Raw genomic sequence first — 17132 nt, forward strand, 5'->3', positions numbered from 1 at the left:
TCTCTATAAACAAATTGAAAATAGCCTGTGCAAAAATAGATATTATTCTGTATGATTTATTGATGCAAGGACAAAATACTGGTACTTAATACTCCTACCTAAAAGTTGATTTTCCTTGTATTCCTGGGATTTTTGGTATACCAAAAATCTATAAAATCTGTATGATCCACTTTGCAACGTATAGTGGATGCAAATGGCTCAAAGACATATGGTTTGGCAAAATGTATAGATCTTAAAGAATGGACTTTGTGATGAAAGACATATCTTGAGGGACTCCTGGGACTACCTTACTAAGATACAAGTAAAAAATAGCAAACATCCACCAAGCTGAATGTATACTTCTGTGTTTAGTAAAACACAAATAAAAATCCAAATGACATGAGCGCTTTCGGGTCCAAGCCCTTCATCAGACAATGCATTAAAAACAACTCAGTTTTAAGTACAAGCTAACCAGTCACAATTCAATGAGCAGTATTAATCAATTAGAACTAAATATTGCACCCTCTTCCTTTTCGGTGCCGGTTTTAAAGGTGCCATTCCATTAAGTCCTGGGGCTCTATCACACGTTATCCACTTCATTTCATTGAACTCTGTATGGTATAATCCCTCCCCTAATATGACTATACATATTTTGTAAAACCATAAAACTAAAAACATGATCAAAATTCTTGCATATGTGCTGATAAAATGCATTTTGGTACCAGGAATAATGGTATATCAGGTAATAGGGGTGATGATATTAGGGTCATGTTAACATACAGTAAGAATGTAGGAGGTGTATGTGAAATAATAAAATAAAATTTGAAAGTGTTACTAACTGATGAAATAATAGGTAACATAGTAGGGCACAGCCCATCCTTTGGGTTTAGGAGGAATAAGAATTTAAAAGATTTGCTTTGTCATGAACGTAATATGAGTCTAGGAAACAGACAATTATCTCAACGTAAGGGAACTTTTAAATGTAGACATTGCAAAGCATGTCAGTATATTTATGAAAGTGCGTGTTTCATACACCCCATAACGGGAAAATAATATTATTTTAATGGCTATGCAAGCTGTAAAACACACAATGTGGTGTATTTAGCCAAATGTCAACAATGCACCTCATTCTATATAGAGAAGACAAATTGTATGTTGAAGGATGGGATTCTTGGTCATATGTCATCCATTTGGTTAAAGAATGAGCACACTGCACTTTATCAACACACTTTGTTTTTAATGCATTGTTGTCTGATGAAGGGCTTGGACCCGAAAGCGCTCATGTCATTTGGATTTTTATTTGTGTTTTATTAAACATAAAAGTATACATTCAGCTTGGTGGAATTCTGCTATTTTTTACTTGTACTTCAGCATTTGTGAGATAACCTTTGGTAGGAAACTTTCAGCTTTTTTGGACTACCTTACTAAGATCCAAGATGCAATGTACAGGGAGGATTTAATTTTAACTGTAGATGTAATACACTTATTTACAGTTATACCACATCATTGTAGCCTTAATTGGTTTATGGATTACCTCAATGTTCTTCGTCTTCCATTGCTGCAGTCCTGACTATTGGGTATAGTCCGCGTCCCAGTCGGCCCGAATACCAGAGCGGTCAGGGCGCATTAGACTGACGCCAGTGCCAGGGTACTAATGCGCATGACCGGCGCCATATCCTCAGTCTTTTGCCGCATGGTCCGATGCAGAAGCAGTTTTGCGAGTGCAGGTTGGCGTGAAATACTTCAAACCGGAGTTTCAGACCGAAACAGAGTTGGCTAAGTACCCGTTGGGGAACATTTTGGTTTTCTTGCCTCAGTATTTTACCGGATGTCAGAAAAAGTGAATAACTGTATTTCTTGTGGGAAACAGATACCTCATAGGGATTATCATACCTTGTGTATACCTTGTTTAGGGCCTGAGCACGACGTTGTTGGTTGCCGCTCTTGTGCTAGGTTTAACAAACGCACTATTAAGAGGAGGTTAGACTGTGCCAGGTTAGTGTTTGGGAAGCGGGATGCTCACCCGCCAAGAAGCGCAAGGATAAAACAGTGAAGCCTAGGGTTGAGGAACCGGCAGTCCCGGACGTCGGTTCTTTAGAAGGCTCAGTGGAGCCGGAGGTTTTGCCAGGAGTTTCCATGGAGTCCCAGGCTGAAACTATACTCTTACAGGATGTGCCTTCTCAGGAGGTAGGCCAGGCTGAGGGGGCTTCTCAGGTGACTGTTCTTCCCTCTCTTCCCAAGGTAGGCCTACTTCAGCTTCAGTGGGGGCTTCTCCTACCATTTCAGGTTCTGTACCTAAGAAACATATGCTTAAGATGGCAGAAGATTTGATTACTATGATTAGGGGTTCTATGCCCCCGCCTGATAAGAGGCCTAGGGTGGAACCGGAGTTTGATTGTTTTGAACAGTGTTCTGAGGCTTCAGAATCTTCTGTGGAAGATTTGCAGGAGTATCCTACCTATTCTGATTCTGATGTGGATGATTCCACTCCTACAGCCTCCACCTGAGGATTTCTCATTTTCAGAGACTTTGCATTCCATGAGGGAACACTTTAAATGGGAAGGCCAGGATTACTCTGACTCTAGGAAAAGGCTTCGAGTTCTTGTTTTACCCCAGCATAGGCCTTTAGCTATTCCTCCTGTGTTGAATGTGGTGGAAGATGTTTTGCAGAGGCTTCCTGAACCCTGACTCTTTGCCTCCTGCTCCTGTTAAGCCTGATAGGTATTATAGGGTGCCAGCTCATAAATATTTGTTTAAGAGTCCTAGGGCGGACCCAGAAACTATTTCTCAGGGAAAGCTTCTGTGGTTAAAAATCCTGTCCCCACTGATAAAGAGGCGAGGGCTTTGGATAGGTGGGGAAAGAAAGTGTATACTTCTTCCACTTTAGCCATGAGAGCTTTGAATTGTCAGTTTCACATGTTAAAATATCAGAATTACCTTCTTTCACAATTGAAATCTAAGGTGGATGCTTTGGCGGAAGGTATTGAGTGTAAAGAGTTGCTGGATTTGGTTCATGTGTCTGAACAAGTGGGTAAGCATTCTTTGCAATGTGGTTTTGATGCTGTACAGGCCTCCTCGAGGGTGGCTGCTACCAGCTCTGTTCTTCGCATGCCTGGTTGAAGGATCAGAATTTAGCTGAGCATGTTAAGACAAGGATTTTGGATGCTCCTTTACAGTCTGATGTGTTGTTTGGTTCGCCTGTGGAAGCTGTTTTAAAGAAAATGGAGGACAAAGCTAAGTCTATGCAAACTGTTAAAGATTTTTGCAGGTGCAGCCACCAAGTTTAGTAGAAATTGGCCTGCTAAGGGGTGGACATATCCTGCTTATGATTCTCAGTCTAGGGGTAGGTCTAGACGTGGTAGGGGCAGGGCTCAAAGTTCTTTAGGCCTAGAACAGGGAGGTCACCTGGCCAGACTTCTGGTGAGGGCAGGGGCCAGCCCTTTCGGAAACAGACCCAATGACCTTTTTTTTCAGCAGCCAGCAGACTCACGTCTGGCAGCTCCTTTGGGGGGAAGACTGTCTCTTTTCAAGGAAAATTGGGATTTAATTACTCAAGACAAATGGGTGTTGGATATCATTCACCACGGTTACAGATTTTATTTCCATACAATGCCCCTTTCAAAGGCATGCCAGACGTTCCTCCTCTACAAAGAAAAGAGGCTCACAAGCAAGTTTTACAGTTACTTCACATAGGGGCCATTCAGCCAGTCCCTGTGTCAGAGAGGGGCCTAGGATTTTATTCTCGCCTGTTCCTTGTACCAAAGAAGGGGAACACGTGGAGACCAATTTTGGATTTATCTCTCCTCAACACGCTTTGGACATTCCCAAGTTCAAGATGTTGACGTTACAACAGCTTTTACCTCTGCTGGGCAAAGATCACTGGATGGTAACTTTAGATCTCAAGGAAGCTTACCTTCATGTGCCTATAAGGCTAAGTTGCAGAAAGTATCTGCGGTTTCGAGCTGGAAATTCTCATTATCAGTTCTCTGCATTGCCCTTTGGCTTATCTACTGCCCAGAGTATTCACAAAGGTTCTGGCTCCAGTGATAGCTTACTTCAGGCTTCAAGGAATTCAAATCTATCCTTACTTGGACGACTGCCTGATTCTGGCTCAAGAAAAGGAAGACCTTCTACAGCATCTGGAATATGTTATAGCAGTGCTAAGATGCCTAGGGTATTCTGTGAACGAAATAAAGTCCAGTCTAGTACCCTCTCAAGACATGTGCTTTCTGGGTGTAAGACTGCATACAGCAGCCCAGATGGCCTTTTTAACCCCGGACAAACAAAAGAGTCTGTCACTTTACTTCCATCAACTATCTCATCAGTCCGTGCTGACTGCAAGGACAGTCCTTCAAGCATTAGGGTTCATGGCATCTTATTCTGGTGCTTCCCAATGCCAAACTGCATATGAGGAAGCTACAATGGTATCTCAAAAATGTATGGACACAGCACTGCCAGGATTTGGACACTGTCATTCAAATAATACCTTGCATTCAAAAGGAATTTTTGTGGTGGGCTCAGGAATGTCACCTAAACAAGGGACTCTCTGTGACCCGGCCAGAGGCAAGTCAGATTCTAACGACAGATGCCTCGGACATTGCTTGGGGAGCTCATCTAAATGGAAAGTGGATACAAGACAAGTGGCCTGCCAGACTACAGCATCTACATATCAACATGAAGGAGATGTTAGCAGTCCAGTTTGCATTAATGGCTTTCAAGGAGTTACTTCTTCCAGGGCAGGTGTTGATTCTAACAGACAACACAACTGTCATGTGGTACATCAACAAGCAAGGCGGAACACATCCTTATCCTCTATGCAGGCAAGCAATGATTTTATGGGAGACTGCTTAAGCTTGCAACTAACTCTTCAGGCAAGGTTTCTGCCAGGAGCACAGAACTCCTTAGCAGATGTGTTAAGCAGACAAATCATGGATCCCCACGAGTGGTAACTGGATCTTCATGTATTTCAGAAACTGACAGTGTCATGGGGAACTCCAGACATAGATCTGTTCGCTTCTCCACTAAACCACCAGCTGCCAAAGTATTGCACAAAGGGGTTTCATCACACAGCTTGGAAAGTGGATGCTCTGTCTTTCGGTTGGAAAAACCTTCATGTGTATGCCTTTCCACCGCTACCGCTTCTTCCAAAGGTACTATTAAAGGTCAGACAAGACAGGCCAAGGATGATTTTGATAGCTCCAGATTGGCCTCGGCAACACTGGTACCCACTACTACGGAGTCTGGTAAAGAAGCCTCCATGGCCTTTACCTCTGATTCCTCATCTGTTATCTCAGAAGGACGGTCATCTGCTCAATGTCAAGCTTCACTCTCTTCATCTAACAGCCTGGCATATTCTGTGTTGAAACACAGCAGGTCTCAACTTCCTCAACAAGTTTTAAATGTGATTATGGAAGCTAGAAGGCCTAGTACAAGGAGAGTGTAAAAATGGAAGAGATTTTTATTTTGGAGTACAGCAAAGAATTTGGAGATTTCAGAGCCTAATTTGAGTGTGGCTCTTCAATATCTTACTGAATTATTGGACAAAGGATTGTCCTTCTCTTCCATAAAGATTCATGCTGCAGCAATTTCAGCTCATTATGATTGTGACCCACCTTTGTTTTCATCCTTTGTTCAAGCAGTTTCTTAGAGGGGCAAAGAATATAAGACCCCCACGTAGAGCTCCTACTCCTGCTTGGGATCTCAATTTCGTGTTGGAAAAACTTACTCTACAACCTTTTGAGCCTGCAGCTACTGCTGAATTGAAATATTTGTCATGGAAGACTGCTTTTCTGTTGGCTATTACTTCTGCTAGAAGGGTGTCTGAGTTGCAGGCCCTTATGGCAGTAGAGCCTTTTGATTTTCCATAAGGACAGGGTATCATTACGCACTAATCCTTCCTTTATGCCTAAGGTGGTTTCTAGTGTGGCTTTAAACCAAACTATTCATTTGCCTACTTTTTGCAGATCCTCAAAATAAAGGGGAAAAGATTTTGCACACTTTAGATGTACACAGGCAATTTATTATTTGAGCAGGACTAAGGATTTTAGGCAGTCTCAGCAGTTACTTGTTTCTTTTGCTTTGAGTTCACAGGGCAAGCCTGTGTCAAAACAAACTATTTCTAGGTGGATTGGCTTTTGCATTGCATTTTGTTATTCCCATCATGGCAAGGAGATACCAGCTGGGATTAGGCCTCATTCCACTAGGGCTACTGCCACTTCAACAGCATTTCTAAGGGGTGGCAACTAAGGATATTCTGGAAGCAGCTACTTGGAGTTCAGTGCATACTTTCTCTAGGCATTATCATCTTCCTATACTCTAAGACTAGGGCTGGTTTTGCCACAGCTGTTTTACAAGGCATTTTGTCAGCTCCTACTACTTTATAATTTGCCAGCCTCCCTTACCTCTGCTTTGGGATTCTACCCAATAGTCAGGACTGCAGCAATGGAAGACTAAGAACATAGTACAGTTTTGTACCTACCATAAATGTAGATGTTGATTCCATTGCTGCAGTCCAATTCCCTCCCTCCTTCCTCTGTGTTTAGGGGTGGTTGTGCAGGTGTGTTTACATGTTTATATTTTTATATTCATATATTGTTGTATATATTATACATGTTTTTGGTGCAGGTTGTTTTGGGACTTGTCTTTTGGGTCTTCTGACATCTGGGGCAAGAAAAGACTGAGGATATGACGTCGGTCATGCGCATTAGTACCCTGACGTACTGACGCCAGTCTACTGACCGACGTCAGCCTTATACTCTGGTATTCGGGCCCACTGGGACGCGGACTATACCCAATAGTCAGGACTGCAGCAATGGAATCCTCGAACATCTACATTTATGGTAGGTACAAAACTGTACTTTTCTAAGAAAAGTTTAGACAACAGCACAATTAATGTTCTTAGACTGTTAATGGAACTAGTACTAGGCAACTATTATATTTGGTTTGAAGGAACTACTTTCAAACAAAAAAATGTGGGTGGCAATGGGTGCAGCATGGATCACCATTTTTGCCAATATCATCTTAGCCTATTGGTAAAGAGATTTTATTTTCAAATCAGAATTTTGTAACTTGTGGACCTTTTGTGGGAGATTTTTAGACGATTTGGTAGTATTTTAGAATGACACAAGATAGATTAGACAATTTTTTCATTATGTAAATAGGACTACAGAGTTCTTAAAGTTTACTACTACTAAGACCAAGATGAGCATACCTGAGATTGCTACAGAGCACAGCAATAAGTGTTTCATTTTAAATTTATACAGGAAACCCAAATATTCAAATACATTGCTTCTTTTTGATAGTTGTCATCCCATACATCAAAAGAAAGCGCTGGTAAAAGGACAGCTAGTGAGACTTTAGAATGGTTTACAGTCTTTAAAAAGTTTTTACAAAAGCGGAAAAATTGAGATCCATTTTACAAAATAGGGGTTACTCAACATAGTTTTTAAAGTTGATTTTTTAAGGAAGTTGATGTAAAAGAGGACCAAAGGTATATACAAACCCCTTTTGGGCATTGCATTACCTGCTCCCGAGAGAGCTAGCAATAATACCAACCGATTTCAAAAGGGTTTTATTGCTACATGCAATAAGGGTGCTGAGACTATTAGAAATATTATGGTCAGCAATTGGAAATTTCTTGAAATCGGTGGAATCGATAAGAGAAATACAGGGAATGGCCCTGTAGTTATTTATAGGAGAGAGTGGAATTTAAAGAACTTTCTTGAGGCTAAAAAAAATGAAAGGGTGGATGGACATAAAGGGATGAGAAAATGTGGGAGATGGCCCTCAGTGTAGGTACATTACTGAGGGGATATCTATAAATACTTATGGATATGGAAGGGTCCCTTGTCCTAGAAGATGTAATTGTGAGATGAACATGGTGGTCTGTGTTGCAGTGTGCACAAACTGTCCCTCGTTTTATATTGGTAAAACAAAAAGACAATTAAAAGAGCAAATTTATGAACATATTAGGGACATTAAAAATCAAAATCAGTCTAATATATTTTGGAGGCATATGCAAAATAATAGTAAGCATGGGTTTGGGTTCTTTGTTATTGAAGTAGTAGAACAAGATCCAAGAGGAGGGCCATTTAAGATCAAGTTGGAATGTGAAGAAGCCGATGCCAATTAAAAACAAATGCAGCTGGATTCAATGACCACATTTCTCTAGTATGCTTTTTAAAAATGAAGACATTTAATTATTAAATTGTTAAGAGGTGGATAGACTGTATTTTATTATTACAAGTTTGTTGTTTAAAAAGTGAAATTTCTTTATTAAATTAGATGGAACTATAACATATGAAGAATATATTTACATGCAACTTTTGAGTGAATGTTGTGTACACATTACATGTATATGTTTTTCGTATGTGTATATATTTATAGATATTATATGCATATACATTTATTATTGTTTATATATACATAAGTATGCATATTTTTAGGCTGTGTTCATTTAGAGTGAGTTTTAATTTGATTTACAAATAGAACATACAATATGCGAGACATTTGTATACATATTTACACTCAATTGTAAAGAAATTCTGTTCTGTTTTTTCACCGAGAAATAATGTTAATACCATTGAATAAACACAGGAAAAAGAATGGCAATTTGATTTTATCAATTAATTAGTATACTGATTATCAGGGGGAGATTCCTTAGATAGGGTATATAAGTAATGGAATGTGAATTCAATTTGAAGTTTGAAGAAGTCCTGGTATTGTAAAAGGACAGAAGAGCTTGTTCATTTTAATTGTTGGGCTTCATTATAAGTATATTCTTCTCAATAAAGTAGACTTTTTCAGAATTGGGTATACCCCCCTCCCTGTTTCTGGATTGTAAGCAAAAATGCATTGCTTAGTGGTGTGGTGTTTACTGGCTGCAGGCTTTTCTTCTTTCAGTTTAGTCCCAGTCTGACATCAGTGGTATACACAGAAAGTGGTTGCTTTTGTGGGAGAAAAGTGAGGAAGCATGCTATATATATTTATGACAACAGCAACTTGAAATATGACTCTAGCCATTTTTTTTTCACTTTTATGCAAACTAATATCAAAAGGCTACTTAGGTGACCAGCATTTTTTGGGGGGGAGGCAGGTATGATTTATGTATCCTTACAAATATTTGTTTTCTCAGTTTATTGGGAAGTTATGTTTTCTCAACTTTGAACATTAAACCTTATACATAACTTATTTTCTCTTTGAAAGAAAAAAAAGACTGAATTTCTTTCCATAGCCATGATTTTTGTGAAGGACATCATTTTGTTAAAAGGTTGGGGGGCTCTGAAATTCACCTTAGATCATATACGACCCTATTTCTTAATTCAGTTATTTCTTTCACAGCTTTATAGTGCAGTCTAGTTAATTTAGGGTGCATTGAAAGGATGCAGAAAATAGCTGAGTGGAGTAAGTGTACAACTTTCCCTATTCATAGCTTTTGTTCAGGCCATCATTTAGCCAAAAGGCTGGGGGATAAAAGCTCTGAAACTTATCTTAGGCCATCTGCAAACCTGAGATGTCCTTTTATATCACTCTTGCTGTAGTCTTTACAAATGGGATCCCCTGCCAGGGGTAGTCTCAATTCCCGGACAGTATACCAAAGCCTTGGATTTATAGACATTGTAAGCCACACATATGCTGCTCACTCAAGGTGCAGAGCATAAAGGTGACATACATACATAAAGAATTTAAAACTCCTTTGCCTCCAATTTGAACACTAGCATTGATCACTGGTCTGAACGTTCCTTCTTTTGTGCTGGTTACCGAGCTGTTTTTCAGATATGTGCCCCATTGGGGTTCCTTCTTATCTTTTCTCACTTTTATTTTTGTGAATTTACATGTCATCCAGAAGGGAAAATGTCAGTGTGGGAGGCAGATTCCCCATAAAGATCATCACGAGCAGGGTCTCTTCTGTTTTTTTGCTTCTCATGATCAAACACAGTGTTCCGTTTGCCAAGTGTTTGTCCCTAAGACCCTGCCCTACATAGTTGTCTCTCCTCCTTGTGGATTTATCTGGAGAACCAAAGTCTTAAATTGTTGGTGCAAGGTCCTTGGCTAAATCTTGCCATTCTGAAGGTCAGCCACCTGCCAAGAAAAAGGCCAAAAAACTCTGGTCTGATTCAGCTGCTGTCCCACCTCTCCCAGACGTCTCTCATGAGGTTGGTGAAAGTCCAGAGGAATGCCTGGTTGTTGTTTGATTCCTCTATCGTGACCCGGTTTGTGGCTGGCATGGATCTGACTTCTCATCTGTCCTCGGAATCTCTACAGGCATCCGCTTCGGATGTTGAGGGGGAACCTCAGCATATTAGTTTGGGAGGAGACTCTCCTACTATGTTGGTTGAGTGTAGCCAAGGGTTCTAACTCCTATGGTCTTTTAGGGCAGACGTCTCTCTAAAGAAAAAACAGAAAAATAAACCTGCTTCCCCTGGTACTAAAGATCCCCAGAGTGAATGGCAAGATTTTACCCAGGTGTTGTTAAATGCCTTAATGGCCTTAAAGCCTCCCCAGGGAGTTTCTTTGCTTGATCCTCCTTGGTCATCTACTCCCCTTAAGAGACCCAGAGAGCAGGAATCCCCTGAAGAGGATTTGGATTCTGGCCATATTCCTCTCAAATCCTTTCTTTTTTGGATTATGGATCTGAGGAGGAAGATTTTGTTAGTCTAGACTCTCTTAGAAGAACTGTCCTTTGGGGACACTATCTCTCGCATGACGGAATATTTCAGATGGGACTGTTTCAGGTTTCTGATATTCAAAAGAAGTATTATGAACTCCTCCAGATGGAATCTCCTAAGCCCTCTTCTGTACCTCTAGTCTTGGCCACCCTTCTAGATACCTTTTCAGCAGCCTCTGTGGCCCTTGATTCTCAACCTCCAGCTTCTAAAAAACCTGATAGATTTTACAAGGTACCTGATGATTGTAAATTCTTGTACAAATGTCCTTCTGCTGATCCTTCTGTAGTATTTTTCTTATCTGACAAGGACAGTAGAGCTATGGAATGTTTAGGCAAAAAGGTGTATACAGCTGCCACCCTGGCTTTTTGGACTATTAATTACCAGACCTATATGACTAGGTATGGTTTTAGCCTTTCTTTCTCAAGCTTCTGAGGCTCTCTCTGACTTCCCTGATTCAGAAGGGAAGGTTTTGTCCCTTTCTCTACTGGGATCTGCCTCTCAAGTGTCTCACTACTCTATTAAATGTAGTTATGATGCAGCTGGTGCCTCCTTTAGGGCTGCTGCCTTCAGTTCTGTTTTGAGACATTATTCTTGGCTTTGCCTCCAGCCCTTACCTGATGATATTAAGGCTAAATTGTTGGATGCTCTTCTTGATAATAAGAACTGTTTTGGTTCTGCTGCTGCTGAACTAGTAAGTTCCTCCAGGATAAAGGCAAGGTCTTGCATGATCTGAAACATATTTTTGTCTCTCCTGTCCCTAAGTTCCAGAGGAATTATCCTTCCAAATCTGCTTTTTATGCAGACAGCCTCATACTCCTCCTAAAGGTAATAAGGGCAATAGGCATGTACCTCCTGTAATCCTACTCAGAGTCCTGCTTCTCTTAATCCTCCTTTTCAAGACAAACAATGTTCTAATCTGACAGTTTGCTTCACCTTTCCTTGGGTCAGGTTCCCTTATCCTTTGTCTTTCCCTGTCCCTTTCTAATTGGTTAAGGATCAGAGGTTAACACTGTCATCTCAAACAAAAGGTTCTCTGGTTCGATTCTCAGCTGGGGTGCCTTCTGTGTGGAGTCTGCATGTCCTCCCTGTGTTCGCGTGGGTTTGCTTTGGTGCTCCTGTTTCCTCCCACATTCCAAAGACATGCATCTGGAGCATTTCTCCCCAGGCCTCCGCTGAAAATAGGATGTTAAGTTGTCTATCTCGCCTTCGTTCTTGCTGGTTGGGGATCGGAGCCGAGGATCGGCTCCGACTCGGCCATCTTCAATAGCTCGAGAGCTGTTTACTGGCTCAAGGCCACCCCTTATCCCATAATGCCTAGCAATAGCTACCCAGATCTCATTTGCCACTTCACTGCGAGGTGTCGTTTTTCTGGCTCAGGCTAGTATATTAATATTTTGTGTAAATTTTCTCTAAATTTTAACTTTTCTAGTATATTTTTCTGTTTCATTATTAGTGATAGTGTAGTTACTGTTGTAGTTAGCTGTTTGTTCTATAGTTTCCCTTTTTTTGTAGAACTCGTTTAACTTGGAGAGTTCTTCCCACCCCTCCCCCCTTTTCCAGGTTAGCCATTTAATTTAGAGGCTTTCCGACTGCTTTTTTTCTTCTAAGTTAACCGTTTAAATTAGAGGCTATCCTAGTACTCTTAAAAAAAAAAAAAAATACCATTTTATCTATATCTTCTAGATATTACTTGTGTAACTTGTTTGTAGGTGTTCTTTGTTTGTAAAGGTAAATATTGTTATTCCTTGTTGGTTGAATTTGTTAGTTTCCTTTTTTCCAGTACAGCATGTCCAAGGAAGCTAAGGTTTCTGGGTTTAAGAAGTGTGACTCATGCTGTCAGAAAATGTCTCTGACAGATGGGCACACTTCTTGCATCTATTGTTTAGGTGCTGTGCACCTGCAGGACTCTTGTTCTATTTGCCATGCCTTTAGTCCAAGAGCCTTGCAGGAGAGGAAGAATAAGTTGATTCTTAGGGGTCTGTTAAAACCCCAGGATTCACCGGCCAAGAGTTCACAGCCAGTGAAATCCCCTAAATCCTCCAAGCTGTCGGTTCCAACTTCGGAGCCGACTTTGGCACAGGATTTGCCTTCAACGTCTGTTCCGGCTGGCACCGACAAGACAGTCTCCCCGTCAGCTCCATCAGAGGCTTTGGAGCTGTCGTGGAGCCACAAGAGACTGAGGTCCCCCTCCTTAGAGTCGGTGATTTCGGCTCCTCGGTCTCCTTCACTTCAAAGTGAACGTAGCCACCGATCATCTCACTCCTCTCGATCCTCTAGGCTGTTGGATCATGATGTGGAGAGAGTAGTCAGTAGGTTGCTAAAGTCGCAAGCACTAGCTAAATTGTTGTCCAGCCCTCCTCATCAGGTATCGGCTCCATCCACTTCTCTTGATGGTCCTCCTCCGACTCCTTTGAGTTCAGAGCCGGAGTTCATTGGGGTTCGAGTAGTTGAACCGTTGGCTCCGATAACTCCTTCAGTTCCGACGTCAGCTCCAATTCCCTCAGTGGCAACTTCCATTGAGGGATCTGGGTGCCATGGCTCCCTCGTCGGCTCCAAGGGGGCGAGTGGCATCAGACCCTTGTCCGACCCTGTTCTCCCTCTTGGAGCTTCGGCGCAGGTGAGCTCGGCCCCACCATCGGCCTCGGAGCCATCCCCCTCGGTGCGGAGAAAGATTCCAATTTCTTCAGAACCAGAGCTTTTTCTGCCTCGTGGCAAGGGCGCCTTTGAGGTCATGCGGAGTGTGCTGTCCTCTGCGTCAGCTCCACTTTCAGCCCCACCAGCTCCATCCCCCATAGTGCCTGTGCCAACCTCTGATCCTCCTCCAGACCGAAGCGTAGGGAACCAATGCTCCAGGACACCCCATTGGGTGTTTCCTCCTCTTCCGAGGCCTCCCCTGAACACTCCGAGGAGCCCCCTCGAAAGAAGAAGTGTAAGAGGAAGCACATTGACTCCCCTGAGTCTGTCACTTCTGATACAGACTTAGATGATTCGGAAGGGTCCCCGAGGTCCCCCTCTGAAGATGTTTCCTTCCTAGACAACCTGGAAATGCTTAGGCAGAGGGGGAACTGGAATCCCTTAGCCCCTAGCGAGGATGAGTCTGTATTTCTGGATGCTTTTGGTTCCCGACCTTCCACCTCCTGGGTTTCTCCGCCTTTCGATCGATCCACTCATGGCAGTGGTAGCTCGAAAGGCTTGGTCAGCTCTGGATACAGTGGAACCAAGTCCGAGGAGACCTGGTAAATTCATTACAGCACCCCAGGATAAGCAATTCCTTTCTAAAGGTGTTCCTGTTGATGCCGTTTTGGTAGCAGCAGCCACCAAAAAAGAGTTAGCGGAGACCTCTTCATCTGTCCATCCCCCTAACAAGGAGTCTAGGATGATAGACAGATATGGGAAGTGAATGTTTGCTTCAGCGACCTTCTCCATGAGGTCACTGAACTACCTATGTCATTTTACACGACTTCAAAGGGATCTCCTTAAAGAGCTCGGAGATGCCCTTCAAGATCCAACAGCTGAGGGAGCACAAGTCAAAGTAGCTTCCCAGCTAGCGACTCTTAATTCTGTTGTTAACTCCTCCATGAGGCTCATTTCCTTTGCAGACGATGGGGCGAGTAGAGCCGCAGGTAGGGGTGTGGACCTTAGGAGGCATGCGTGGATGCGGCTGTGTAACTGTGGAACCCTTTTGAGCGTCCTTCACCAACACTCCCTTTGATGGTTCCTTCTTTTTTGGACCACAGGTGAAAGACACTTTGACTAGGTGTGAACAAGAAGGTAAGACTCTCTCTGCCGTGGGAGTCCATTTTTCCACTCCCTCTAGACCTTACTCCAAGGGTCAGAAGAGTGGTAAAATGTTGGTTCTGTAAATCTCAGGGAGCCTTGCCTGACGCACGTAGTGATTTTTCCTCCAGAGGCAGAGGGGGAAACAGTAATAATAGACTCCACCCTCGTGGCAGAGGGGGTCCGCAGAACCAGGGCAACAGAGAATCTTTCTCTGATAAGCCCTTCCAGCATCCCTGAAGGGTTGCCCGGCTGCTCACCTCTGGAGGCAGTCGGACGAAGACTTTCGCTGCATCCAAACGCCTGGCAAAGTCTGACATAAGACAGATGGGTACAGTCCATTATATCCGGAGGTTACAAAATTCCCTTTCATCAACCCCCCCCCTTACAATCAAGGAAGACCCTTCCAGATGTTCCACCCAATCTGAAGGAGCAAGCAGTAATAGAAGTTTCAAAACTGCTAGAAAAAAGAGCCATCCAGGAAGTCCCAGCAGACCAGCACGGATACGAAATTTACTCAAGGTTCTTTTTAGTACCAAAAAAGACAGGGGACTAGAGACCGATTCTGGATCTCAGCAGACTAAACAGGTCTGTACAAAGAACAAAGTTTCGGATGGTCGCGCTACAGTCCATTCTACCCTTTCTGGGTCGGGGCAATTGGATGAGCTCGATAGATCTTCAGGATGCGTACTACCATATCAAGATGGACAGGTGCTCCAGGAGATATCTTCGCTTCCGGCTGGGGGCCAGTCATTATCAGTTCAGTGCTCTGCCCTTTGGTCTCACCACAGCCTCCAGGGTGTTCACCAAATGTATGGCAGTGGACTTCAAGGATTCCAGGTGTTTCCATATCTAGACGACTGGCTCCTCACTGTTACCACCAGGCATCAACTCCTACAAGTGCGAGACTACACAATCGCAATCTGTACCCAGCTAGGCATTACAATAAATTTTGAAAAATCTGCCTTGTTTCCCTGTCAATCTATAACTTACATAGGAGCTGACTTAGACACAAGGAATATGTTTGCAAGGCTACCACTAGAAAGGGTGTCTGCAATTCGTCAGCAAGTACAAATTCTAATGCAGAGCAAAAGGATCCAAGTCAGGCACGTCCTTCAAACTCTGGGTTCCATGGCAGCAGCCATTCTTCTAATTCCACTAGCATGCCTTCATATGAGAATTCTTCAGTGGCTTCTATTCACGCAGTGGTCTTTCCAAGAGCTACTCATGACTCACATGATCCTGATCACGGATGCATGCAAAAGACATCTTTCTTGGTGGATGGTCTCCCCACTAGTTACTCAGGGCAGACCTTTCATACAACCCCCTCCAGTAGCCACAGTGACGACAGACGCCTCCATGATAGGGTGGGGGGGGCATTATCTGGGCAGGACAGTCCAAGGCACTTGGCAACCTCACGAATACCATCTGCACATAAATGTCCTGGAGATGAGAGCCATGCTCCTGGCATTGCAAGCCCTTCAAAACTCTCTTCCTTCTAGGACCATTGCTATTCACACGGATAACATGTCAGTGGTGTAGTACATCAACAAGCAGGGCGGAACCAGATCCTACCCCCTGTGTCGAAAAGCACTCGGACTTTGGCAGTGAACGATTTCCTCCTAACATTTTCTGATTGCAACGCACATCCCTGGGAGATCCACCGTCATAGTGTACAGGCTCAGCAGAGCTATCCTCATGCCACACGAGTGGTCTCTGAATCAGGAAGTGGCGAATCCTATTTTCCGCAGATGGGGACAGCCTTACTGCGATCTCTTTGCCACCCCCTTCAACAGCAAATTCAACAACTATTTTTCCCTTCTTCCGCTTCCGGGTCACATACCCAGAGACGCTCTAGTCCACGATTGGCCCCAGGGACTTCTTTATGCCTTTCCTCCTTTTCCCCTGATACCCAAACTTATACAGAAAGCAATATCGTTGGGTTGCAAAATTATCCTCATTGCCCCCTAATGGCCTCGACAGATATGGTTCCCGTTCCTGCACCGTTACCTTCTCGATCAGCCCTGGACTCTGGACCCAATTCCAGACCTCCTGGTTCATCAGTCAGGCGGGTTGCATCAATCCCTCCAGACTCTCCAGCTCACAGCTTAGTTGCTCCACTTCCAACCTTAGCCAGGCTTCCTAGCATTTTCCCGGTAGTCCGTGAGATTATTGTCTCCTCTCATAAGTTTACAACGAGGAAAACTTATGCTAGCAAATGGAAACGTTTCTCTTGTTGGGCAGAGGCTAGGAATGTGGATCCCTTTTCAGCCCCAATCCACGAAATTCTGGAATTCCAAACACATCTGTTTCACTCCGGGTCCGCTTCCGCTACGATCAGGGTACAATTAGTGGCCATTTCTAACTTTCATGTTGGCTTGTCAGATTCTAACATTATGTCTCATAAGCTCTGTAAAGCTTTTTTGAGAGGGACAACTCTTCTTAGGCCTCCAGTGAGAGATCCCCCTCCCCCTTGGGACCTTAATTTAGTCCTAACTTCCTTAATTCTGCCCCCTTTTGAACCTGCAGCATCTTGTTCCATCAAGTTTCTATCTTGGAAGACACTCTTTCTGGTAGCTATTACTTCAGCCAGACACGTCTCCGAACTTCAGGCACTATGTATTCGTCCTCCCTACTTGGTTTTTCATAAGGACAGAGTTGCTCTGAGGACTAATCCTTCATTTCTTCCTAAAGTCTGCTCAGAAAATA

General features: G+C 43.1%; 1 protein-coding gene across 2 annotated transcripts in view; it reads left to right on the forward strand.

Moving 5' to 3' along the window:
* Window positions 1-17132, forward strand: part of FCHO2 (FCH and mu domain containing endocytic adaptor 2) — a 4043518-nt gene that overhangs the window by 3208965 nt on the left and 817421 nt on the right. The gene's annotated exons all lie outside the window — the stretch shown is intronic.

Source organism: Protopterus annectens, chromosome 2.part2, assembly GCF_019279795.1.
Source record: "Protopterus annectens isolate FY-2018-M chromosome 2.part2, PAN1.0, whole genome shotgun sequence".
Classification (NCBI taxonomy): Eukaryota; Metazoa; Chordata; order Ceratodontiformes; family Protopteridae; genus Protopterus; species Protopterus annectens.